Genomic DNA, 25,971 nt, shown 5'->3' on the forward strand with positions numbered 1-25,971 from the left:
ATATTGGTTTCACTTTTGGTCTGCTGACATCATTGGCTGTCCTTTATTAGATCCTAGATGGAAGCAAGTGTTCTGCTTTGAATGCTTCCAAGTAGATGGAAGCATTCAAAGCAGAACACTGTGTAGCCTTCACATGTGACAACGAATAATAGCCCCTCCAAGCATGAAAATGTCCCACTACAAAGAAGGCCTTGAGTTGTCGAAGCATAGACGAAAAACTTCCACAGATATAACTAGAAAGGTGTTTCAAACATATTTTTGTTTGGTACGTGGGCCAATGCACATGGCTCTATTATGGATCTGTAGAAGCCTGTAGAGGTCTATGGGGGTCCTACTGAAAGCCTCCAATTTCATGCATATGAATCCAACAGAAAAAAATATTCAAGCGTTATTTCTTGGGAAGAATAAATCCATAATACAGTGCCACATTGAGGCACCACATGGTGGCACACAGACCATGGAGCCATAGAGATTCTGTGTGCTGACGGTTCTGAGTTTCAAATGTGAACATGTACTGAAATCTTATAATTACCCCATGATAATTTTAAAAAGTTTTCAATTAATTTTCAAAAAAGTTGACAGATATTACATTTTGTTGATTCTGATTGTTACAGGTGCTCTTCATGGGTTATATAGACCAAAAAGTTGTGTACCTCTAAAAGTGGGCCCCCTATTTTATCTATGTTCTTAGATATCATTGATATGGAAGATGGCATTAGTGGGAAACTAGGATCTGGGATCTTGGACAATCACTGGAATATAATGATCCCTCGGTGCCGTACCAGCTTTTGGAATCCTTAAGCTATGTTGATAGCAGTTCCATTTTTATCCTCTAGAGCAGGGGTCCCCAACTCCAGTCCTCAGGGACCACCAACAGGTGATGTTTTCAGGATATCCTATGGCAAGAACACCTGTGCAATGTCTGAGGCACCAACAATAATTACATCACCTGTGCAACACTGAGGAAATCCAGAAAACATGACCTGTGGGCGGTCCCTGAGGACTGGAGTTGGGGAACACTGCTCTAGAGTACTGCGGATCCTTTTAGTCCAGTGATCGTTAGGGGTCCCAGCTACCAAACCCAAACCGGGGTATTGTCTGACATGTCTAAAAAGCACAAATTGTGGAACCCTTTAAAACTGAAAGATAAAACCAAATAAAAGTAACGGACTTACCTGGAGTAGAGAGCTATAAATGCGTGTAGTTAAAACACTTTGTCACTGGGACATCCAAAAAGGAGAGCGCGAGTACTGGTATTAAATCAAATAAAACAATGACCAATAAGATCCTGCGCTTAATGTGTCTAGAATACGACAATTAAAAAACAAAAGGTAGAAACCATCCAGGTACTCACTTGATGGGGTGTAAGGGTAGTGTAGTGACCCAGTACAGTGCTTTCCTGGCCCCCTCCATAAATGTCAAACAAGTATGCCTTAGGCCGTCTGCAAACGAGCGGGTTGGATCCGGCGGCGAGGATTCTCGCCGCGGGACCCGACCCGAGCGCCTGCAGGGACGAGCGCGTACTCACCTGCGCCCGGCGGCCACGGCTTTTTCATGTGCCGGCTGCCGGGCGGCCAGCGCATGCGCAGACCGGAGCCGGTGGCTGGGTGAGTGACGTTTCTATGCGGGGCTCTGCGAGCCCCGCAAAGAAATAGGACATGCCGCTGTTTGTTTGCCGCACAAGATTTAGCGCGGCCGTCTGCATAGGATTGCGTTTGTTAACGTAAACCTATGCAGGCTTTCAGTGGCAGAAATCCCGCCGTGGGATTTCCGCCCGTGTGCAGGTGGCCTTATGCAGATGCTCTGTACAAAACTGTGTTGTCATTCTGTTATGTGTATTGTACAGCTGCAGCAAATGAGAGGTTAAGGCCTTATGTCCACTAGAAAATTTGTCCTCGCACGGATTCTCCATGCAGAATCCCGCAGCGGGTCCCTCCTTTCCCGCGGACATGAGGCCTATAAATTGATTTTACTCACCTGTCCGGACGCTGCGGGTTCCCGTCTGTCGCGGCCGAGTCTTCTTTCATTCAGCCCGGCGGATGTGCTCGGCACGCTGGCAGCGTGCCGCGTACATGTGCCTTGCACTCTTTTTTTTTTTTTTTTTAACTCCTGCTCTCCCGCAGCAAAGCAGAAATTCAGCTGCGGGCACCCCCCGGGACCGGACGGCTTCCATAGGCTTCAATGGAGCCGTCCGTGCGGGAAACCCGCAGAAAATTAAGCGTTTTGGTCATGCAGGAATTAAACTAGAGACGAGCGAGCATACTCGCTAAGGCTAACTACTCGAGCGAGTAGTGCCTTAGTCTAGTATCTGCCCGCTTGTCTCTAAAGATTCGGCTGCCGGCACGGGTGACAGGTGAGTTGCGGCGGTGAGCAGGGGGGAGCGGGGGGGAGAGAGGGAGAGAGATCTCTCCCCTCTGTTCCTCCCTGTTCTCCCCCGCTGTTCCCCACCCCCCGTTGGCAGCCGAATTTTTAGAGACGAGCGGGCAGGTACTCAACTAAGGCACTACTCGCTTGAGTAGTTAGCCTTAGCGAGTATACTCGCTCTTCTCTAAATTAAGCATATATACTACACTACAGCTTTGGACCTGCTAACTTAGAAGTGTTTCTTGCTATTTAAATCAGTTTGCATCAGTCATGCTTTGTGAACCTGACGAAGCATCTGGTCACGAAATGCGTTGCTCTACTCAGCCTTGTCCTTGTCAAATGCATGCACTTCATATTTACATTACCTCATCGGTCTCCATGTGACAAGTCAGTGGCATCCAGCCCTTATCCTCTCTGCACCGGTGTTTACAACTGACCGGGTCCAGGATATTGGCTATCATCTGACCTGTCACGGATACCTACCCACTCCAGCTTTGGGCCTGTGAACGCCCAACAATAAAAAGTGAGCGGTTTTACGGTTGGTCTTCCCCTGAAGATAACACACTAGTAACTCACATGCAGCACTGTTTTCTTTCCTTTATTTCCATTGCAAGATAAAGAATGTGGCATACTCGGCAGGATACCAGCCATGCCATTTACTCAAAGCAAAACCATTTTCCTTTTTCTCGTTGAGAGATTTTTGTGTTTACTTTTTGCTTTCTTTTAGTCTTTACAGCAGGCTAAAGCCAAATATAGTCAATCTACAATAATCCAGAACACTCAAATATCAATTTCTTTGGACCTCTCTGAGCTTTCTTGCTGCTCTCTGACTCTGAGTCACTAACTATTAATGACCAATACTTCCAAATTCATACTGGAGACACTAGAGACAGGATTTGGGATTGAAAGACCTCTACTATAGCTTACAACATAGCCTGAGAATGAAAGTATCCACTACCTGACATATTTATTTGAGTCATAGAGTGACATGTTGGACATTTGTATCTGTTATCAGGTGATTGGTCTCATACACAATGATGAGTTTTTCCTACTTGATGTAAGAAATTATGGAAAGTCTTGGTTCTTGTGCATTACTCCTATGTCTTTGTGCATGTATCTTGGCACCTGACTAGACCACAATGGATTGGTTCTGTTGCCGTAGTCCTTTACATTTGGAATCTGCAATAAGACTACTGAGTTCTCTCGTGTCCAAATTAATTAACGATCAAGAACAAGATACATCAACTGTGTGAAATCACCACTGTGCTCTTTCTGAGTGGCCAGCCCAGTGTCAGATTTTTTAATAGCACAAATAGAACAAAGAAAGATATAATAGTCCAATCACAGTGGAGAACATCCTGCATTACAACTTGTTACAGTAGTAAAATAACAAATCATTATAAAAGTTTGATAATACATAATAGGATGGTTGCATAAACTACTACTGTGAAGGCTCCGTCACACTACCAGAGCAGGGAGGCAGAGCAGCAGCGCAGAGAAGCAGGGCAGTGGTGCAGCTAGGTGAGTATGCCTGCACCCTCACATATACACACTACACACATATATACATTACACATACAGCACATATACAGTACATACAACACAGTCTACTCACCAGCCGTCTCCTCTTAGCACTGCCCGGCCGGTCTTCTGTCTCCTGCGCTTGGTCCTCATAGCAACCTGTAAACAGCAACCTCTCGTGAGACAGCGGTGGTGCTGTGAAGAGCTACAGAGACCTGTTGGGCAGCACGGAGAGGATGGTCCACTCAGTAAAACAGGGACCTATAATGGAATTTAAACATAGAACAGTACTATGTACTGTTTTATGTTTAAAAGCTTTTTTCTTCATTTTAGGTGGGAAAGTAGGGGTACGTCTTATACACGGGGGCATCTTATACACTGAAAAATACATTATTTATATATCTGTCACATCACACTTTATAGCGTTAACATATTCTGTAGCACTGTGCAATACTGTATCACTCACACATCAACCAATTAACCAAAGTACTGGAAGAAGCCCATGCACACACTGTGACAACATCTAGATTGAAAGCAGATGTTCCATCTGCATGGGTCCACAATCAATCATAGAATCATAGAATGGTAGCGTTGGAAGGGACCTCCAGGGTCATCATCTCCAACCCCCTGCTCAGTGCAGGATTCACCAAATCATCCCAGACAGATATTTGTCCAACCTTGTTTGAAGACTTCCATTGAAGGAGAACTCACCACCTCCCGTGGCAACCTGTTCCACTCATTGATCACTCTCACTGTCAGAAAGTTTTTTCGAATATCTAATCTGTGTCTCCTCCCTTTCAGTTTCATCTCACTGCTTCTAGGCTTTCCTTGTGCAAATGAGAATAGGGCTGATCCCTCTGGACTGTGACAACCCAATTAAGTCTCCTCTCAGCCTTCTTTTTTACAAGCTAAACATTCTCAGATCCTTTAACCGTTCCTCATAGGACATGATTTGCAGACCACTCACCATCTTGGTAACTCTTCTCTTGCTCCAGTTTGTCTATGTCTTTTTTAAAGTGGTGTGCCCAGAACTGGACACAGTATTCCAGATGAGGTCTGACTAAGGAAGAGTAGAGGGGGATAAATACTGCACGTGATCTAGACTCTATGTTTCTCTTAATACATCCCAGAATTGTGTTTGTCTTTTTGGCTGCTGCATCAGATTGTTGACTCATATTCAGTCTATGATCTATTAGTATACCCAAGTCTTTTTCACATGTGCTGCTGCTTAGCCCAATTCCTCCCATTCTGTATGTGCTTTTTTCATTTTTTTTGCCCGGATGTAGGACTTTGCACATTCTCCTTGTTAAATACCATTCTGTTAGTTGCAGCCCACTGGTCAGGCTTTTCTAGATCTTTTTGAATACTCTCTCTCTCTTCCCTAGTGTTAGCTATCCCTCCTAGCTTTGTGTCGTCAGCAAATTTGATCAGTTTCCCATCAATTCCCTCCTCCAGATTATTTATAAAAATGTTGAACAACACTGGGCCTAGGACAGAGCCTTGTTGTACCCCACTTGATACATTCTTCCACTTGGATGTGCAGCCATTCATGACCACTCTTTGAGTACGATCACTCAGTCAGTTGGAAATCCACCCAACAGTTGCCTTGTCAATCCCATATTTGGTCCTTTTTAAAATTAGTATGGTATGAGATACGTTGTCAAATGCTTTACTAAAGTCAGTCAGTGATTGTGTCATAGAAGGAAACTAGATTTGTCTGGCATGACTTGTTTGTTACAAACCCATGCTGGCTCTTGTTAATTACTCCATTTTTATCCAAGTACTTTCATACATGCTGTTTAATAATTTGTTCAGAAAGCTTTCCCGGTTTAGAAATCAGGCTCACAGGCCTGTAGTTACATCGATCCACCTTCTTCCCTTATTTGAAGATGGGGACAACATTTGACCTTTTCCAATCTTCTGGGACTTCTCCTGTTCTCCAGGAATTTTCAAAGATTATGGCAAGTGGTTCAGCTATTACCTTAAGTATCCTACGGTGTAATTCATCTGGACCTTGAGATGTGAATTCATTTAAGTTAGCTAAGTGTTCCCTCACCATCTCTCTGCTTATAGATAGCCTGCATTCCTTTATTCACCCAATAGCACAGGGAAGATCAGTTGATGTTTCATCTACTTTCTGAGAGAAAATAGATACAAAATAAGAATTTAAAAGTTTAGCCTTCTCAACATCTTTCTTAACCAAGTTTCCATTTTCATCTTGTAAGCATCGAATAGCATGTTTGACTTTTCTTTTGCTTTTGACATACCCCCCCAAATCCTTTTTTATTGCTTTTGGCCTCTGTTGCAAGCCTCAATTCATTATAAGCTTTAGCTTTTCTGACACTTGCCCCATAGTTTCTGCAGACCGCATTATATTCTTCTTTAGGCCGCCTGCACACGAGCGGAAATCCCGCCGCGGGATTTCCCGCGGGATTTCCGCCGCTGAAAGTCTGCATAGGAGTGCATTACAATACGCACTCCTATGCAGACGGCCGCGGTTTGGCCGCGCGAAATCTCGCGCGGCAAACAAACCGCGGCATGTCCTAATTTTCTGCGGGGCACGCACTCACCCGGCCGCTGGCTCCGGTCTGCGCATGCGCCGGCTGCGCGGCAGCCGGCACATGAAAGAGCCGGGGCCGCCAGGCGCGGGTGAGTACGCGCTCGTCCCTGCAGGCGCTCGGGTCGGATCGCGCGGCGAGAATTCTCGCTGCCGGATCCGACCCGCTCGTCTGCAGGCGGCCTTAGATATTCCCTTTCTTTCCATTTGATAAACATATTTTTCTTCGTTTTTAACATGTGTGCAAGTTCTGTGTTCATCCATTTTGGTCTCTTTAAATGCTTCCCATTCTTCTTTCTTTTAGGGATTGTTAATGATTATGCTTTGAGAATCTCATTTTTCAATATTTCCCAACCTTCTTGGGCATTTCTGTCCTTAAGAACATCCAACCTTGAGGTCTGAGTCTTTTCAGGTTTTCCTCCCCTTTTTATCCAAAATTCAAGGACGACATGATCTCTGCCTTCTAAGGTCCCAGCCACCCTACCTTCCTCAACCATTCCTCCCTGTTGGTAGGAATTAGGTCCAAGATAGCAGATCCTCTTGTTTTCTCTTCGACTTTTTGGAAGATAAAGTTGTCAGTAAGAGTGGATAAGAATTTGTTGGATCTATTACTTTTGCCGGAGAGAGATTCTTAACAAATGTCTGGATGGGTAAAATCTCCCATGATCACTATGTCATGCTTTTTTGAGAGCTTGGCCATCTGATATAGAAAGAGTTCATCAGTATCTTCTGTTTGTCCAGGCGGCCTATAGTAAATGCCTACAACAGTGTCCTTTCTGTTGTTCTCTCCTTGTATTCTTGCCTAAACAGTTTCTACAGAACTCCCATGCTCTGAAGCTTGAATCTCTGTGGAGACTAAAGTTTTCCTAACATATGACACAACACCTCCTCCCCTTTTATTAGTTCTGTTTCTTAGAAATAAGTTGTATCCTTCAAGCCTTGTATTCCAATCTTGTGTATCATTCCACCAAGTTTCCGTGATGTCTATGACGACATTCCTGTGCTAGGAGCTCCAATTCTCCTTGTTTGTTTCCCATGCTCTGTGCGTTTGTGTAGACACATTTAAGTTTGTGATTGGGGTCTCTTGCTCCTCTACTTTTCTTCAGAATTTTTTGTCTTTGTTCTTTCTTTCCACTTCTAATAGCAAGGTTCTCAAATGTATTAATTAGCTGTATGTTTTTACCTGGCCTTTCCCTTCCCATATTGTTCTAGTTTAAAGCTTTCCTAATGAGTGAAGCAAGGCGCCCACCAAATATATGCTTACCTGTGTTTGTAAGGTGCAACCCTAGCACGCAGTCTCTAGCAAGCAGTCCATCATATAGGTAATTCCCTCCATGGTCTAGAAATCCAAATCTTTGCTCACGGCACCATTGACATAGCCAGTTGTTCACCTCTAGAATCCTGTTCCATCTTCTTATTCCATTGGCATTCACTGGGAGGATGGATGAGAAGACTACCTGTGCTCCTAGTTCCTTCACCTTCTTTCAGAGATCTTCAAAGTCTTCGGATAGTGGCAAGGTCCTTTTTTCGCAATGTCATTTGTCCCTACATGTATTAGTAGGAATGCATGGTGTTCTGTAGGACTGAAAAGTTGCCTTGCTTGAGTGTGGACCCATGACCTCAGTTCTATGAGGCTACAGGTGGGAATACTGGTTGTTTGTTTCATATAAACATGATGGCTATCATCTGTAAGGTGTCTGGTTCCATCATTCTAACATCTGGAAACAAGCCTTCAAGTTTATTAAACCCGGACAACCACTTTATAGCCCATTCCACTCAGGTGTGATTGCACTTAATGTCAATATCTTATACCCCATCTTCTGTGAAACACTTGCTAGGGTCCAAGAAGCAGAGAATTGAGTTGCTGTTTACTGAGTTTTTACTTTGAACTTTTTCTTTCCCTGGACAAATAATAGCTATTGAGGTGGAAAAGAACACTATTGAAACCACTGGAGGCCAGATGTGCAACTACAAGCTCCTTGGACCCTATGCAAAATCAATAACAGACCCCCACCTACCATTTTCAGTATCTAAGATTAGTGTTTTCTTATGTGGCACAGGGGCCTTTGAGTCCCCTGAGGCACCAAGGCCTGAGTGCGACTGCTATCTCTGCACCCTATAGAGTTATTTATCCACAACGAAGCTCATACTTAAAATGAGGAAGAGGTCTTGACTGAATGCTTGGACTGAATACAAAGTCTTAATATATTATAGAACCTGAGCTATCTACAAGGTCTCAAACACCTCACTGTTTCCCAGCATCACACTGTTTAGGCTTTTTATTTATTTCTTGCTTCCCCAATTGAAACTGTGATATTGACGAGGTGGAGAGGCTTGGCTACTGATATGACCGGAGGCACAGCTTGAGAGCTCCTGCTCATCTTCATCAATTGATTCTGATATTGGGCATACTCCTTGGTGAACAACCAACTCACCCACTCTACGATATACACAGAGGCTCGGGGACCTGCTGGCGTGACTGTAAGCATGTTATACACAATAACCAGGAGGAAGGAGATTCTCAGGGTTGCCACATGAGTAACTCAAGATGGCACCTGCACATCCTCTAAAAGTGCTTGTTCAGCATCTACATCAGAGCACTACAACGACAAATGTAGAGAGGCAGCTCATAGGCTAGTCGGATTTGCCCACTCAACTCTGTCAACAATAAAGAACCACCTTCTCTATTGGTGATGAAACCTGCTTTCTTCTAGACATAGAGGATGCCCTCTTGCTACCGTCGCAGTCATGGGTATAAACAGATCATGGGAGCGTTTCTTGTATCGTCCCCTAATGTATTTATACATAGTTATTTGGTCGCCCTTTAACTGTCTTTTTTCTAGGGTGAATAATCCCATTTTGATAGCCTCTCTGGGTATTCCAGTCCCCTCATTCCATGTATTAGTTTAGTTGCCCTTCTTTGAACCCCCTCAAGCACTGCAACATCTTTCCTGAGCACCGGTGTCCAGAACTCTGTGCAGTATTCCATGTGGGGCTTGACAAGTGCCTTATATAGTGGAAGAATAATGTTCTTGTCCCTCGCCCCTATACCTTTTTCTAATGCACCACAGGACTTTATTAGCTTTTGCAGCAGCTAACTGGCATTGATTGCTCCAGTTAAGTCTACAGTCCACTAGTACCTCCAGGTCTTTTTCCATATCACTTATCCCTAGCAGTACCCCAAACAGATGCAGGATGCCGATCTGTAATCTCCCACTGTGGCAACTGTGTAGATAATGCTGCGGGCCTGCACTGTGCTGGCAGATGAAGGTGGTAGGAGTATCCATGCTTCAGCAACTGTTTACTTTCCAGGCACATCAACAGCTACTCACACACATTAAAAGATGTATTTATGGCAGTCACTAAATGCAATACTACATTGTCATCATTATCATTGCAGAGTTGGTGGCCTGAACGAGGACATAAACTTTCTATGACATGATATGCAAAAAGTGTCTGAAAGAGTTAAAGCGTGCGTGCCTGTGGACATGAGGCCTTAATAATCTCACATGGTGTGAGTAAAAGGACTCCAGATTATAATGTAACAATGAGCATAAATTATAGTCTTCATTACCAGCAAACAGCCTTATGTGTTTTAAACAGTATGCAATGGCTTTCCTAATATTGGGATTTCCCATGCCACATAATTTATATCTTCAAGTTTTAAATTAGCATTATGGTCAGGAGGTCAGACATAAACAGCAAGTAGTTAATTAGAACCTTCAAAGACATGACACCTGTATTTTCTAAAAGAACTTTGTGGACCTACATCATCATTTACATAAATCTGTCACAGCATCAGATATGTCTTTCTGGGTGTACTGCCATGTAGGGTTAAGTAGTGAAATACACATCGTTAGTACAAAAATCAAGAAATAGGTAATGAATGAATAACTGTAAAGACACCTGTCTTTTCACTTGCTTATTAATAGTTATATATTCTGAAAACGTACTATTCCCACAGTTTGTCAGCTGTATTCTTATCTATGGCTGGTGTTTTTTGCTGTGTACTAATTAAAAATAGATCACATGACTTGAACAAAGCATTAAAGCAAGCGCTCATTAGCAACTTTTGGGAATTCCAGAAGCCAGAGCTCCTCAAGGTCACTAAATTTTATACCAGTGGTCTTAAAATACAATGTTATTTCAAGAATACAGTATTTGAACAGAATGACACACAGTTACAGATTACAAGTATTGATAGAGTTTACCACACGGTGTCTTACGGTATATTCCAGATTAAGGCCTCATGCACACAGGCACGTACAGATTCTGCTGCTGAATCCTCCCGTGTCCTCATACAGGGGCATTAAAAGACAGGTTCTTACCTCTCCGGACCCAGAGTGGGTCTCCTCCGTCGCAGCCGAATCTTCTTTTTTCAGCATGGCGGATACGTCCAGGCCCGCCTGTCCAATGTGCCCGGCGCAGGCGCAGTGCCACCTTTTTTTTTTCTAATCACCTGCTTTCCTGCAGATCCGTGGCACGTCCACAGTGACAGCTGCAAGTGTCCCGCGGCAGGGATGGCTTCCATTGACTTCAATGGAAGCTGTCCAGCAGGATCCGCAGGAAAATAGAGCATGCTGCGCTTTTATTTAAGCATGCAGTGGCCACAAATACAATCTGCTGGTGTGCATGGAGAGAGGAATCTACACACACATCAAGGGGCACATTGAGCAGCGGATCGCCTGCGCCTACTGACAAGCGTGGAATCTACTGCTCAATTTGCCCCGTGCTCATGAGGCCTAAGAAGGTTTTAACTTCCTGACAGGTAACTGGGTAGAACTTGAAAGGTACATCAGAAAAGAACCAAAGCCTTGCTTTGAGGGACCATACCAAATCCAACTTACTGCATCTACTTCTGTGAAAGTTCATGTACCCTATATATAAACACATCAGGAGTATACATTATATACACATATATTCAACTCAAAGAAAGGAGATACTCTCTTTTGCATTTAATTAGAATGTGGTGTTTTGCTCCAAGGAGGAGGAAACTGTCAGATCAGAGAACTTACCTACATCTCCTTCCTCCCTTTACATCACTTAGTGCCACCCCTAGGTGTGGTGCACTGTAATGATGGTTCTCTTTTAGTTCTCATTTTACTCCCTAAGGCCTCATGTCCACTAGCGAAATTGAATTGCGGATTCCGCATCCAATTTTGCCCATAGGGATCCTTTGGCCATCCGTGGGCAATTAAATTGAAATTTGCACCTGCGGAGAGAAAACATGAGAGAAAACGCAACATGCTCCATTTTCTGCGGGTCTCCTGTGCGGACGGCTCCCTCAGGCTTCCATAGAAGCCTATGGAAGCCGTCCGGTCCCGCGGTACACCCGCAGCTGAATTTCTGCTCTCCGGCGCGGCAGCGTGGGAGAGCAGTAGTTCAAAAAAAAAAAAAGAGTGCCGAATGCATCCGCCGGGCAGAGAGAAAGAAGATCCGGCCGTGACAGATGGGAACCCGCAGCGTCCGGACAGGTAAGAAAAATCTATTTCTCCCCGGAAAAGGAGGGTCCCGATGCTTGATTCTGCATGGAGAATCCGCGCGGGCCCAAATTTCCTAGTGGACATGAGGCCTAAGGGTATGTTTACATGGGGCAGAAGCTCTGCGGAATGTCTGCAGCAAAAATTCCACTGCAAATTTTGCAGCATTTCCGCATCTAAAATAGAGTTAAAATCTGCAGCATTGATGCGAATTTTTACTCGAAATCAGTTGCATACTTACAGCTGATTTCAGAAGATACAGCGCTCACCTCTGAAGTCTTTGGCTGTCAGCGCTCTCCTTTCCCCAATACCAGATGCCCTGTGCTGAGCGCAGTGCTGCAGGAAAGGTGATGGCACTTCCGCATCAACTGACCAGCGGCACTGACTCACTAGAGGCAACCGGGTAATGGGTGAAGAAGTGCGCTGACAGCTGAAGCACAAATCAAAACCAAATGAAAAAACAAAAAAAACAAATGCCCATTATCCATAATCAAAACAAAGCAAAATCTGTGAAAAAGATTGCCAACTCTGACACAAAAGATACGTCTTCTTCTTATTCATTTTTCTTCTTCTTTTCTCCTACAAATAAGTACAGAGTTAGTATTTCTCCCTCCCATCAATTAGGCATTTCTTGATGTTTACAGACATAGTTGGGAAAAAACTCTGTCTTGTACAAGAAGGAATCATTTAATCAACATTTACAAGTATTGCAAGTTTTCGAATTAGTACTATGGAATGTCTGGCATGAATATATTTTACTCTTCAACCTACTTAAATCTACTTAAACCTACTGCGCACTGATGAGGGGCAAACACCCCAAAACAGCTGCCTGTGTATGGATTTTGGCTTGGTTTCCTCCTCCCAATCATTGTTAAGACTTGTTAAAAAGTCACATTGATTTGAAGGAATGCTGCTATCCAATAGGTGGCGCAGCAGAGGTATTATTCCATGTTTCTTATTTACATAAATTACACAAAGGAGCTTGCATGGCCTTATAAGTTTCCTCACTCACATTCTAGCTGTCTCCACACCCCTTTTCGGTGCTCTCCTTGGGGAGAGACTATGTCCCTCCTTACCCACTCACCTCCTAGGTGTCTCCACACACCTTCTGGGTGCTCTGCTTAAGGAGACATGACACCCCTCCTGACTCTTCAAGATGAACACTGGCCTTTTGCAGCAGATGCATTTAAGGAAACCTTCTTAACCTACCATTGCTGCTCTTCTAATTCTCTAGACAACATCACAATAAGCAGTTTCTGAAAGAATTACTGATACCCCCTATCTAGTGTTCCAAGTCACTATGGTCAAAGAAAGAGGAGGATAACATTAATCACTACTGTATCCTGGGTCTGGTGGGTCCCTAACAATAACAGGTCAATATATGTCTTGTGGCTTGTATAATCTTCTTCTCAGAATCCCCTCCCACTGCATATGTAGAGCCCTAGGATGGGGAACTGCATGAGCTGGAGTGATGATGTATACTATACCGAGTCTTCAATAAGTGTGTTGGGGTTGTACGTTGTAGTATATATTTCAGTAAGATACAACAATCCACTAGGGTCTCTCATTATCTTGAGTGAACAAATACACTGATTATAAATCATGGAATTTTAGTCACTATCATAACTGAACTGTGAGCTCTAAATTGCTATATTCCAGGGGGCACATGAAAAGTTGCTACGGCTCTGTATAGCTTTATAGTCTCTTCATATGATAATGCAAGTGTAAAGACGAACAACATGTAACAACCTCATGACCGTTGAAATATACAAAAGAACTGCAGAGGACCCTAACCAGAATCATGGGGCAGTGGTCATCACTTCTCTCATTTCCCTGGGGTGAGATTATACAAATTCCCTCGGACCTCAAAATTACCCAGGGTGTTAATCCCAGTTCATTCTAAAACCTGCAGGTTTTCCTTTGATGGAGGAATAAAGAGTTTGAAGCTATCTTGAAAAATTCATCTGATGCTGCCCGGTCTTTGTTTTACACTTCTACTGGCTATCGGGTCGTGATCCAGACCAAGCTGGGCTGCTGCATCTACCTGCTCCTCACTGCACTTGCAGTAGAACGACTGAGATCAGTCTGGTGAGAATCCATGTGAGTGCTGCTGTTGGCTTTATTATTCATTCTATGATGTCTAGCTTCCCATTGATAGCCTCATGACCCAGGTCGAAATTTAGCATTCAGTTCCCCCAAGGACCCCAGTCGTATATTAAGATTGAGAGCCAGGGGTGCCCATGAGAAGATCAGTTGACAAGACACCAGAAAGCCACAGGTTAGTCTACTCCCAACCTTTGATGACCAGCATCATTAAGTGCAGCTTATCTCAATCACTCCTGCATTCATACAAGTATGAAATAAATAGCAGCACATAAAGTGTTAACTAGCAGGACAAAACAGAAAAGAGATGAAAAGAAATGAAAAATAAGAAATGTAAGACCTTATGTTCTCAGAAGGAGTGTTCTTTTTCTGTAAATTACCAACTCTGTCCAAATCTCCAGTACTCTTCAGAAAGGAACTAAAAAGATAGATAAGAATAACAATAATACCCACTGCACAGTCTTCTGTTCTTCATTCCCGAGGGCTTCTGGATACAAAGGGTTAATCTAAAAATCTCAGTACAGGACCTTTATGTACTGGCAAAGTGAATACATTATTACCCACTAAGACTGGTCATCTGTTTGAGATCATTCTGAATACAGCCATCATTTGTACAGGGAGGTGTTAATAGTCTCACACAGAGAAAGATAGGGCATATGCCCCTGGGTTTAAGGGAATTACATAATGTGATACATAGACCCTTGTTTTGTATATTTAAGGACTTTTAGTGATGGGGTCTGTTCCACTGGATTGGCACATAGCCAATGTGTTGCCGATATTCAAAAAGGAGTTAAAAAGTGAACCTGGAAACTACAGGCCAGTAAGTCTTACTTCTATAGTGGGTAAAATGTTTGAGGGGTTTCTAAGAGATGCTATCCTGGAGGACCTCAAGGAAAATAGCTGTATAAGGCCGCCTGCAGACGAGCGGAAATCCCGCCGCGGGATTTCCCGCGGGATTTCCGCCGCTGAAAGTCTGCATAGGAGTGCATTACAATACGCACTCCTATGCAGACGGCCGCGGTTTGGCCGCGCGAAATCTCGCGCGGCAAACAAACCGCGGCATGTTCTAATTTTCTGCGGATCACGCACTCACCTGGCCGCCGGCTCCGGTCTGCGCATGCGCCGGCTGCGCGGCAGCCGGCACATCAAAGAGCCGGGGTCGCCAGGCGCGGGTGAGTACGCGCTCGCCCCTGCAGGCTCTGGGGTCGGATCGCGCGGCGAGATTTCTCGCTGCCGGATCCGACCCGCTCGTCTGCAGGCGGCCTAACTCTGTATCAGCATGGGTTTATGAGAGATGGCTTCTGTCAGACCAACCTGATCAGCTTCTATGAGGAGGTTAGTTCTAGACTAGACTGGGGAGTCACTGGATCTTGTCTATCTGGACTTTTCCAAAGCATTTCATACTGTGCCACATAAAAGGTTGGTATATAAAATGAGAATGCTTGGCCTGGGCGAGAATGTGTGTAAGTGGGTAAGTAACTGGCTTAGTGATAGAAAGCAGAGGGTGGTTAAAAATGGTACATACTCTAATTGGGTCACCATTATTAGTGGGATACCACAGGGGGCAGTACTGCAGGGGTTACCATTACTAGTGGGGTACCACAGGGGGCGGTATTGGAGGGGTTACTAGTGGGGTACCACAGGGGGCAGTATGGGGCACTATTCTTTTTAATATATTTATTAATGACCTGGTAGAGGGATTGTGCAGCAAAATTTCAATATGTGCAGATAACACAAAACCATGTAAAGAAATTAACTTAAATTAGAGATGACACAAGAACATTGTAAGAGGCTCTGGATAAGTTGGGGCAGAACAGTGGCAAATGAGGTTTAACACTGATAAATGTAAGGTTCTGCACATGGGCAGAGGAAATATATGTCCCCATTACATACTAAATGGGAAACCACTGGTAACACTGACACGGAAAAGGACTTGGGCATTCTAGTTAACTGTAAGCTCAAGTGGAGCAACCAGTGTCAGGCAGCTGCTGCCAAGGCAAATAGGATCATGGGGTGAATCAAAAGACGTCTAGGGGCGCATGACTAAAACATTGTTCTTCCTCCTTACAAGTCACTGGTTAGATCACACATGGGATATTGCGTACAGTTTTCGGCACTGGTACTCAAGAAGGACATATCAGAGCTTGAGCGGGTAACTAAAATAATGATTGAAATGGGCGAACTACAATACCCAGAGAGGTTATCAAAATTGGGATTATTTAGTTTAGAAAAAAGCAAGGTGAGGGGTAACATAATAACTATGTAGAAATATATCAGGGGACAATACAGAGATCTCTCCCATCTATTTATCTCCATGACTGTGACTGTAACAAGGGGGCGCCCTCTACGTCTAGAGGAAAGAAGGCTTCTACACCAACATAGAAGGGGGTTCTTTACTGTAAGAGCAGTGAGACTATGGAACTCTCTGCTTAAAGATGCGGTGATGGTGAACTCGATAAAAGAGCTCAAGAGGGACCTTGATGCTGTCCTTGAGCGATACAATATTACATGTTATAGTCATTGATTACTTCAGAAGAGTTGGTGATCCTGGGATTATTCCTATTGCCAGATAGGAGTCAGGAAGGAATTTTTTTCCTGAAATGGGAAAAAATTGGCTTCTACCTTTTTGTGTTTTTCTGGATCAACATGGGGGGTCTAATAGGTTAAACTGGATGGACATACAGTGGTGTCTTGGGTTAAGAGTTTAATTTGTTCCGTGACAGAGCTCTTAACCCAAAACACTCGTAAGTCAAATCAATTTTCCCCATTGAAATGAATGGAAAAGCCATTAATTCATTCTGGATCGTGAAGCTCTCCCACAGATTTCAATGAGGATGGTGTTGCCCCATTTAAAGCAATAGGACGCTGGCACCCCCCAGTGATTTTCGGGGGAAGGGCTTTAAATATAAGCCCTACCCTGAAAAATCATCCCTAGCTGTAGTAAAAAAATATATACTCACCTGTCTGCCGGGGCTCAGGCGCGTCTAGCCGCTGCTTGTTCTCCCTGCACTGATCTGAAGCTTTTCAGCAGGCGGGGATTAAAAATGCAGGGAGAACAAGCGGCGGCTACACACGCCTGAGCCCCGGCAGCAGCGGACAGGTGAGTATATATTTATTACTACAGCTTGAGGTGATTTTCAGAGAAGAGCTTATATTTAAAGCCCTTCCCGAGGGGTTGACGTCATCCTTTTGGTTTCAACGGGGCCACCGGCAGCAGCGGCGGCCCCATTGAGAGCAAGGATTGTAACCCAAGTTTTTGCTCTTAAACCAGAGCAAAAATTCAGGAGAGAGAGCCTGCTCTCAAGTCAAAAAGCTTGTAAGCTGAGGCACTCTTAACCCAAGGTATCACTATATATCTTTTTTGGTCTTACATATTGTGTTACTGTGTAACTAACATAAAAAGGACAGTTTTTTGCTGTTTAGTGAGGATAGAAGATGCCAGATTAGCTGCCCTTTTAACCTCTGTTTGGCCGAAAGTTTTCTTGCCAGATTTGTGTTTACTATACCTCTTGCCCTGCTCTGAGTGGTTTGGGGAACCAGCTGGTAACATCACGGGAGTGGCTCAAACCTCTGATCAATAGAACCTTCTTGTTCAGGCAGATGATCATTTCTGCCCTACAGCATCTGTGTCATATTACCTCCACTTAAATTACATGAGATTATGAATCATATTTCAATAAGATATGTAGAGACCAAGTTTTAAGTCATGAATTATGTACAGTGTTTCCGTATTTTTGTCCACCCCCTGTAACTGTTAGAGTCTGTGGCTGCCAGCTTATCTTTCCTGCTGGCTGTGGCACTTGTCCTGCTCCTTCTCTTAGCAGACACAATGCTCTGGTATCTACCAGTTCTAACAGCAGCCCAGAGGGTGCATACATGAATGTGCTTCTGCTCTTAAAGGGCACTTTAACACTTTAGAAATCCTTCCCTTGCCAATCATGTGACACACTTGACTATATCAGACTTCCTCCCCTTATGACCGCTGATCCGGACAATAATCTTTAATATTTTAAATTAACCTTGGCACCTGTTTTTTCCCCAGAAATGGACATTCAACAACAGTAAATTTATTGGATCGGGGGTGGTGGTGGTGGTGGGGTTATAGCTTTATTAACATAAGTCCTGCATGGATTTTGTAAGGCACTTCATTAGTTCTAAAACATATAAGCCTTGGAAGCAAAATGGCTGCCAAAGTACTCCTAGTAGGCAAGTCAACCTTTCAAGCTCCACCTCCACAATTTTCTTATAGCCAATCGCCAACTGTGACTTGAAAATTAATGCTATTAAATCATAACTGGATAAAAACAGTATAAGACAAGTAGAATCAAGAAAGCATACTCAAACCAATTCAAACATAAGGAGATTTAAGCAAAAGTGGAAGGTGGGCAGGACAACACTACTCCAGAGCGGCACATGAGGAAAAGGAAGTGGCGGGATAAGTGCCCACCTTTCAATAAGTAGTGAAGGGGGGTGGCATAAACTTGATCATCACTTGAAGAAACCATGGAGGCCCAAATAAAAGGCAGGTGGAATACTACCACAAAAACCACAAGTGCCTACATTTATAATTACAAGTAGTGAATAGAGATGAGCGAACGTACTCGTCCAAGCTTGATACTCGTTCGAGTATTAGCGTGTTCGAGATGCTCGTTACTGGTGACGAGTACCACGCGATGTTCGGGTTACTTTCACTTTCATCTCTGAGACGTTAGCGCGCTTTTCTGGCCAATAGAAAGACAGGGAAGGCATTACAACTTCCCCCTGCGACGTTCAAGCCCTATACCACCCCCCTGCAGCGAGTGGCTGGCGAGATCAGGTGTCACCCGAGTATAAAAATCGGCCCCTCCCGCGGCTCGCCACAGATGCATTCTGACATAGAGGAGGGACAGTGCTGCTGGTGCCGGAGCTGCTATAGGGAGAGTGTTAGGAGTATTTTAGGCCTCAAGAACCCCAACGGTCCGTCTTAGGGCCACATCTAACCGTGTGCAGTACTGTGGAGGCTGCTTTTTGCAGTGTTGCACATTTTCTTTTTTTGGTATATCGGCCGTGCAGAGCATTGCGCCCTGCAGTAATACTCCAGGGCCAGAAGCGCTTAGGCAGGGACAGAAGACATATTGATTGAATATAGGCAGTGGGCCTTTGCAAAAACATTTGGGGAAAAAAATCTATTTGGGCTGCCTGTGACTGTCCTCAGTGTTCTGGGTCTCTGCTGGGTGTAGTAGTTCTCCAAATTCATACGCAGCCAGCTAAGTGTTACAGCAGGCTTGCGCAAAATTATTTCCTGGCTCTGTCTGGACTGTTAAATCACCGCTGTATTGCAGTCCACAGTGCAACACTCTGCAGTTCTTTGACATACTCCAGGGCCAGAAGCGCTTAGGCAGGGACAGAAGACATATTGATTGAATATAGGCAGTGGGCCTTTGCAAAAACATTTGGGGAAAAAAATCTATTTGGGCTGCCTGTGACTGTCCTCAGTGTTCTTTGTCTCTGCTGGGTGTAGTAGTTCTCCAAATTCATACGCAGCCAGCTAAGTGTTACAGCAGGCTTGCGCAAAATTATTTCCTGGCGTTCCGTAAGCGAAGTCAGCCTCCAATCACAGGCCAATAAGCGGTACATTTAATTACAGCGTTCTGTTTCTGCATTACTGGTAATACAGCATGCTGAGGGGTAGGGGTAGGCCTAGAGGACGTGGACGCAGCCGAGGACGCGGAGGCCCAAGTCAGGGTGTGGGCACAGGCCGAACTCCTGATCCAGGTGTATCGCAGCCGACTGCTGCGGGATTAGGAGAGAGGCACATTTCTGGCGTCCCCACATTCATCGCACAATTAATGGGTCCACGCGGTAGACCTTTATTAGAAAATGAGCAGTGTGAGCAGGTCCTGTCGTGGATGGCAGAAAGTGCATCCAGCAATCTATCGTCCACCCACAGTTCTGCGCCGTCCACTGCTGCAACTCAGAATCCTCTGGCTGCTGCTCCTCCTTCCTCCCAGCCTCCTCACTCCATTACAATGACACATTCTGAGGAGCGGGCAGACTCCCAGGAACTGTTCTCGGGCCCCTGCTCAGATTGGGCAGCAGTGGTTCCTCTCCCACCAGAGGAGTTTATCGTGACTGATGCCCAACCATTGCAAAGTTCCCGGGGTCCGGGGGATGAGGCTGGGGACTTCCGGCAACTGTCTCAAGACCTTTCAGTGGGTGAGGAGGACGATGACGATGAGACACAGTTGTCTATCAGTGAGGTAATAGTAAGGGCAGTAAGTCCGAGGGAGGAGCGCACAGAGGATTCGGAGGAAGAGCAGCAGGACAATGAGGTGACTGACCCCACCTGGTTTGCTACGCCTACTGAGGACAGGTCTTCAGAGGGGGAGGCAAGGGCAGCAGCAGGGCAGGTTGCAAGAGGCAGTGCGGTGTCCAGGGGTAGAGGCAGGGCCAGACCGAATAATCCACCAACTGTTTCCCAAAGCGCCCCCTCGCGCCATGCCACCCTGCAGAGGCCGAGGTGCTCAAAGGTCTGGCAGTTTTTCACTGAGAGTGCAGACGACCGACGAACAGTGGTGTGCAACCTTTGTCGCGCCAAGATCAGCCGGGGAGCCACCACCACCAGCCTCACCACCACCAGCATGCGCAGACATATGATGGCCAAGCACCCCACAAGGTGGGACGAAGGCCGTTCACCGCCTCCAGTTTGCACCACTACCTCTCCCCCTGTGCCCCAACCTGCCACTGAGATCCAACCCCCCTCTGAGGACACAGGCACTACCGTCTCCTGGCCTGCACCCACACCCTCACCTCCGCTGTCCTCGGCCCCATCCACCAATGTCTGTCAGCGCACTGTCCAGCCGTTGCTAGTGCAAGTGTTTAAGCGCAAGCGCAAGTCCGCCGCCACGCACCCGCACGCTCAAGCGTTAAACGTGCACATTGCCAAATTTATCAGCCTGGAGATGCTGCCGTATAGGGTTGTGGAAACGGAGTCTTTCAAAAATATGATGGCGGCGGCGGCCCCGCGCTACTCAGTTCCCAGTCGCCACTACTTTTCCCGATGTGCCGTCCCAGCCCTGCACGACCACGTCTCCCGCAACATTGTACGCGCCCTCACCAACGCGGTTACTGCCAAGGTCCACTTAACAACGGACACGTGGACAAGCACAGGCGGGCAGGGCCACTATATCTCCCTGACGGCACATTGGGTGAATTTAGTGGAGGCTGGGACAGAGTCAGAGCCTAGGACCGCTCACGTCCTACCCACCCCCAGAATTGCGGGCCCCAGCTCGGTGCTGGTATCTGCGGCGGTGTATGCTTCCTCCACTAAACCACCCTCCTCCTCCTCCTCCAACGCAACCTCTGTCTCGCAATCAAGATGTGTCAGCAGCAGCAGCACGTCGCCAGCAGTCGGTGTCACGCGGCGTGGCATCACAGCGGTGGGCAAGCGTCAGCAGGCCGTGCTGAAACTACTCAGCTTAGGAGATAAGAGGCATACGGCCCACGAATTGCTGCACGGTCTGACAGAGCAGACCGACCGCTGGCTTGCGCCGCTGAGCCTCCAACCGGGCATGGTCGTGTGTGACAACGGCGGTAATCTGGTGGCGGCTCTGCAGCTCGGCAGCCTCACGCACGTGCCATGCCTGGCCCACGTCTTTAATTTGGTGGTTCAGCGCTTTCTGATAAGCTACCCACGCTTGACAGACCTGCTCGGAAAGGTGCGCCGGCTCTGCGCACATTTCCGCAAGTCCTACACGGACGCTGCCACCCTGCGCACCCTGCAACATCGGTTTAATCTGCTAGTGCACCGACTGCTGTGCGACGTGCCCAGACGGTGGAACTCTACGCTCCACATGTTGGCCAGGCTCTATGAGCAGCGTATAGCTATAGTGGAATACCAACTCCAACATGGGCGGCGCAGTGGGAGTCAGCCTCCTCAATTCTTTTCAGAAGAGTGGGCCTGGTTGGCAGACATCTGCCAGGTCCTTGGAAAGTTTGAGGAGTCTACCCAGGTGGTGAGCGGCGATGCTGCAATCATTAGCGTCACCATTCCTCTGCTATGCCTCTTGAGAAGTTCCCTGCAAAGCATAAAGGCAGACGCTTTGCGCTCGGAAACAGAGCCGGGGGAAGACAGTATGTCACTGGATAGTCAGAGCACCCTCCTGTCTATATCTCAGCGCGGTGAGGAGGAGGAGCATGAGGAGGAGGGGGAAGAGACAGCTTGGCCCACTGCTGAGGGTACACATGCTGCTTGCCTGTCATCCTTTCAGCGTGTATGGCCTGAGGAGGAGGAGGAGGAGGATCCTGAAAGTGATCTTCCTAGTGAGGACAGCCATGTGTTGCGTACAGGTACCCTGGCACACATGGCTGACTTCATGTTAGGATGCCTTTCTCGTGACACTCGCGTTACACGCATTTTGGCCACTACGGATTAATGGGTGTACACACTGCTTGACCCACGGTATAAGGAGAACCTTTCCACTCTCATACCCGAAGAGGAAAGGGGTTCGAGAGTGATGCTATACCACAGGACCCTGGCGGACAAACTGATGGTAAAATTCCCATCCGACAGCGCTAGTGGCCGAAGGCGCAGTTCCGAGGGCCAGGTAGCAGGGGAGGCGCGGAGATCAGGCAGCATGTACAGCACAGGCAGGGGAACACTCTCTAAGGCGCTGGACAGCTTTATGGCTCCCCAGCAAGACTGTGTCACCACTCCCCAGTCAAGGCTGAGTCGGCGGGAGCACTGTAAAAGGATGGTGAGGGAGTACGTAGCCGATCGCACGACCGTCCTCCGTGACGCCTCTGCCCCCTACAACTACTGGGTGTCGAAGCTGGACACGTGGCCTGAACTCGCGCTGTATGCCCTGGAGGTGCTTGCTTGTCCTGCGGCTAGCGTCTTGTCAGAGAGGGTGTTTAGTGCGGCTGGGGGAATCATCACGGATAAGTGTACCCGCCTGTCAACCGACAGTGCCGACAGGCTTACACTCATCAAGATGAACAAAGCCTGGATTTCCCCAGACTTCTCTTCTCCACCAGCGGACAGCAGCGATACCTAAGCAATACGTAGGCTGCACCCGCGGATGGAAGCATCGTTCTCTCTCACCATCCAAAACGGGGACCTTTTTGCTTCATCAATCTGTGTATAATATTCCTCCTCCTCCTCCTGCTCCTCCTCCTGAAACCTCACATAATCACGCCGAACGGGCAATTTTTCTTAGGCCCACAAGGCCAAGTCATATAATTTTTGTAAACAATTTTTATACGTTTCAATGCTCATTAAAGCGTTGAAACTTTCACCTCAACCAATTTTTATTTTAACTGGGCTGCCTCTAGGCCTAGTTACCAATTAAGCCACATTAACCAAAGCGATTGATGGATTTCACCTGCCCTCTTGGTTGGGCATGGGCAATTTTTCTCAGGTACATTAGTACTGTTGGTACACCAATTTTTGTGGGCCCTCGCCTACAGTGTAATCAAATGAATTTTTAGCCCACCTGCATTACAGCTGAGTTGGGCACTGCAATGGGATATATTTATGTACTGCCGGTGGCTTCCTGGCACCCACCCATGCTGTGGGTCCACAGGGAGTTGTAACTGCATGTGTCCACTTCTAAAGAACCCCAGTCTGACTGGGGCATGCAGTGTGGGCCGAAGCCCACCTGCATTAAACATGACATTACCTCAGCTGTGATGGGCAATGCAATGGGATATATTCATGTACCGCCGGTGGCTTCCTGGCACCCACCCATGCTGTGGGTCCACAGGGAGTTGTAACTGCATGTGTCCACTTCTAAAGAACCCCAGTCTGACTGGGGCATGCAGTGTGGGCCGAAGCCCACCTGCATTAAGCACGACATTACCTCAGCTGTGTTGGGCACTGCAATGGGATATATTTATGTACCGCCGGTGGCTTCCTGGCACCCACCCATGCTGTCGGTCCACAGGGAGTTGTAACTGCATGTGTCTACTTCTAAAGAACCCCAGTCTGACTGGGGCATGCAGTGTGGACCGAAGCCCACCTGCATTTAATCGGACGTTACCTCAGCTGTGATGGGCACTGCAATGGGATACATTAATGTACAGCCGGTGGGTTCCAGGGAGCCACCCATGCTGTGGGTGCACACGGAATTCCCATTGCGGAGTTGTACCTGCCTGTGACTATTTATAAAAAAACGCGGTCTGACTGGGGCATGCAGACACCTTGACAGAATGAATAGTGTGTGGCACATAGGTTCCCCATTGCTATGCCCACGTGTGCAGCTCCTGATGGAGGTGGCACAGGATTGGATTTCTCATTGCTTCTGTACAGCATTGTGGGCTATTGCCCCATCCCTTTTAAAGAGGGTCGCTGCCTAGCCGTGTCAACCCTCTGCAGTGTGTGCCTGCGGTTCTTCCTCATGGCAGACGCACCTATAAATAGACATGAGGGTGGCGTGGCATCAGGGCAGCTGAAGGCTGGGCAGGGACAGTTTGGTGTGTGCTGTGGACACTGGGTCGTGGGGGGGGGGGGGTTGGGCAGCATGTAACCCAGGAGAAGTGGCAGCGGAGTGTCATGCAGGCAGTGATTGTGCTTTGTTGGAGGTAGTCTGGTGCTTAGCTAAGCTATGCATTGCTAATGAGGGCTTTTCAGAAGTAAAAGTTGTTGGGAGGGGGGGGGCCCACTCTTGCCGCTATTGTGGCTTAATAGTGGGACCTGGGAACTTGAGATGCAGCCCAACATGTAGCCCCTCGCCTGCCCTATCCGTTTCTGTGTCGTTCCCATCACTTTCTTGAATTGCCCAGATTTTCACAAATGGAAAGCTTAGCGAGCATCGGCGATATACAAAAATGCTCGGGTAGCCCATTGACTTCAATGGGGTTCGTTACTCGAAACGAACCCTCGAGCATCGCGAAACGTTCGTCCCGAGTAACGAGCACCCGAGCATTTTGGTGCTCGCTCATCTCTAGTAGTGAACCCTTCTTATTCAGTTGTGCTTCCTATATTAAGGCACATCCATGAACACCACCATCTTGGGCCTTCTACTAACATATGTAGGTGGCAATTCAATGGTCTCAAGTAATAATTTGAGCTGTCCCTTTGACTGTCTTTCAAAATCTCATCCCAGAGCAATTAGGGAATATACATATAATACGTTATATACGTATCTAACACTATAGACTTAGAAGCACCATAAATGTTGCCTCCTGCTGTTGTTTATCTCTTCACACCCCTCTTAGACTGTAATATTATATGAACAGCATCCAAAAATCGAATTTTCATCTTTTGTATTTTCTTCCTTTTGACCTAAATCCAGTAGAACAATAAAAAATATCTCCAAATAAAAACTAGTCTTCGTAACATAAATCCAGTCAACACCCAGCCTCCCAGATGTATCATCACCATGAAGAATGGTCATGCAGCTTGAGAAGTAGTAATTGGACGCTATGCGTTAAGTCCTGCTGAGCTTGTGTGCAGTCCTTAGAGGTTCTCATCTAAATCATATAATTCCCATGAAGAGCATCAACCTGTTGGAAGCCGACGAAGAGCCCCTGCCATGAGGAAAGAGACTGCAGGTCTTTCCCAGTGAATGGTTCGAATAGTTGGGTCTCTTCCAGAGTCTGGTTGGCACTCAGAGAAGACAGAAGAAAGTGCAATATTTACTGGAGCCTGATGAAAATACGTCAATGCAAGATACAAAATACATAAAACCTTATGAGGGAAGGAACATCTTCATCAAACATCTCAACTATAACTAAATGATCTACTCTAACCTCATATAACACTGTTGAACCACCACCAAGCACATCTCGAATGTCTGCTGCTTCATGTTAAGGACTGATTCAATTTTTTTCGCATTTCATTTTGCTTAGCCAAAAATCATTAAAAAAAATATAAAATAAGATAAAAAGTTGACTTATGGAAATTCTTCCCTAAAATCAAAAAGTAAAACAAAAATACATATATAATTGGATAATAGTTATATCCTC

At 46.2% G+C, this 25,971-nt stretch overlaps 1 long non-coding RNA gene across 1 annotated transcript in view; it reads left to right on the plus strand.

The window, feature by feature from the left end:
* LOC136588242 (uncharacterized) overlaps positions 1-25,971 on the plus strand; it is a 122,916-nt gene that overhangs the window by 14,014 nt on the left and 82,931 nt on the right. The window contains exon 2 of the long non-coding RNA XR_010787558.1: positions 13,835-14,022. This is a non-coding gene — a long non-coding RNA (uncharacterized lncRNA). The remainder of the gene's footprint in view (positions 1-13,834; positions 14,023-25,971) is intronic.

This window comes from Eleutherodactylus coqui, chromosome 13 (genome assembly GCF_035609145.1).
Source record: "Eleutherodactylus coqui strain aEleCoq1 chromosome 13, aEleCoq1.hap1, whole genome shotgun sequence".
In the NCBI taxonomy this organism is placed as follows: Eukaryota; Metazoa; Chordata; class Amphibia; order Anura; family Eleutherodactylidae; genus Eleutherodactylus; species Eleutherodactylus coqui.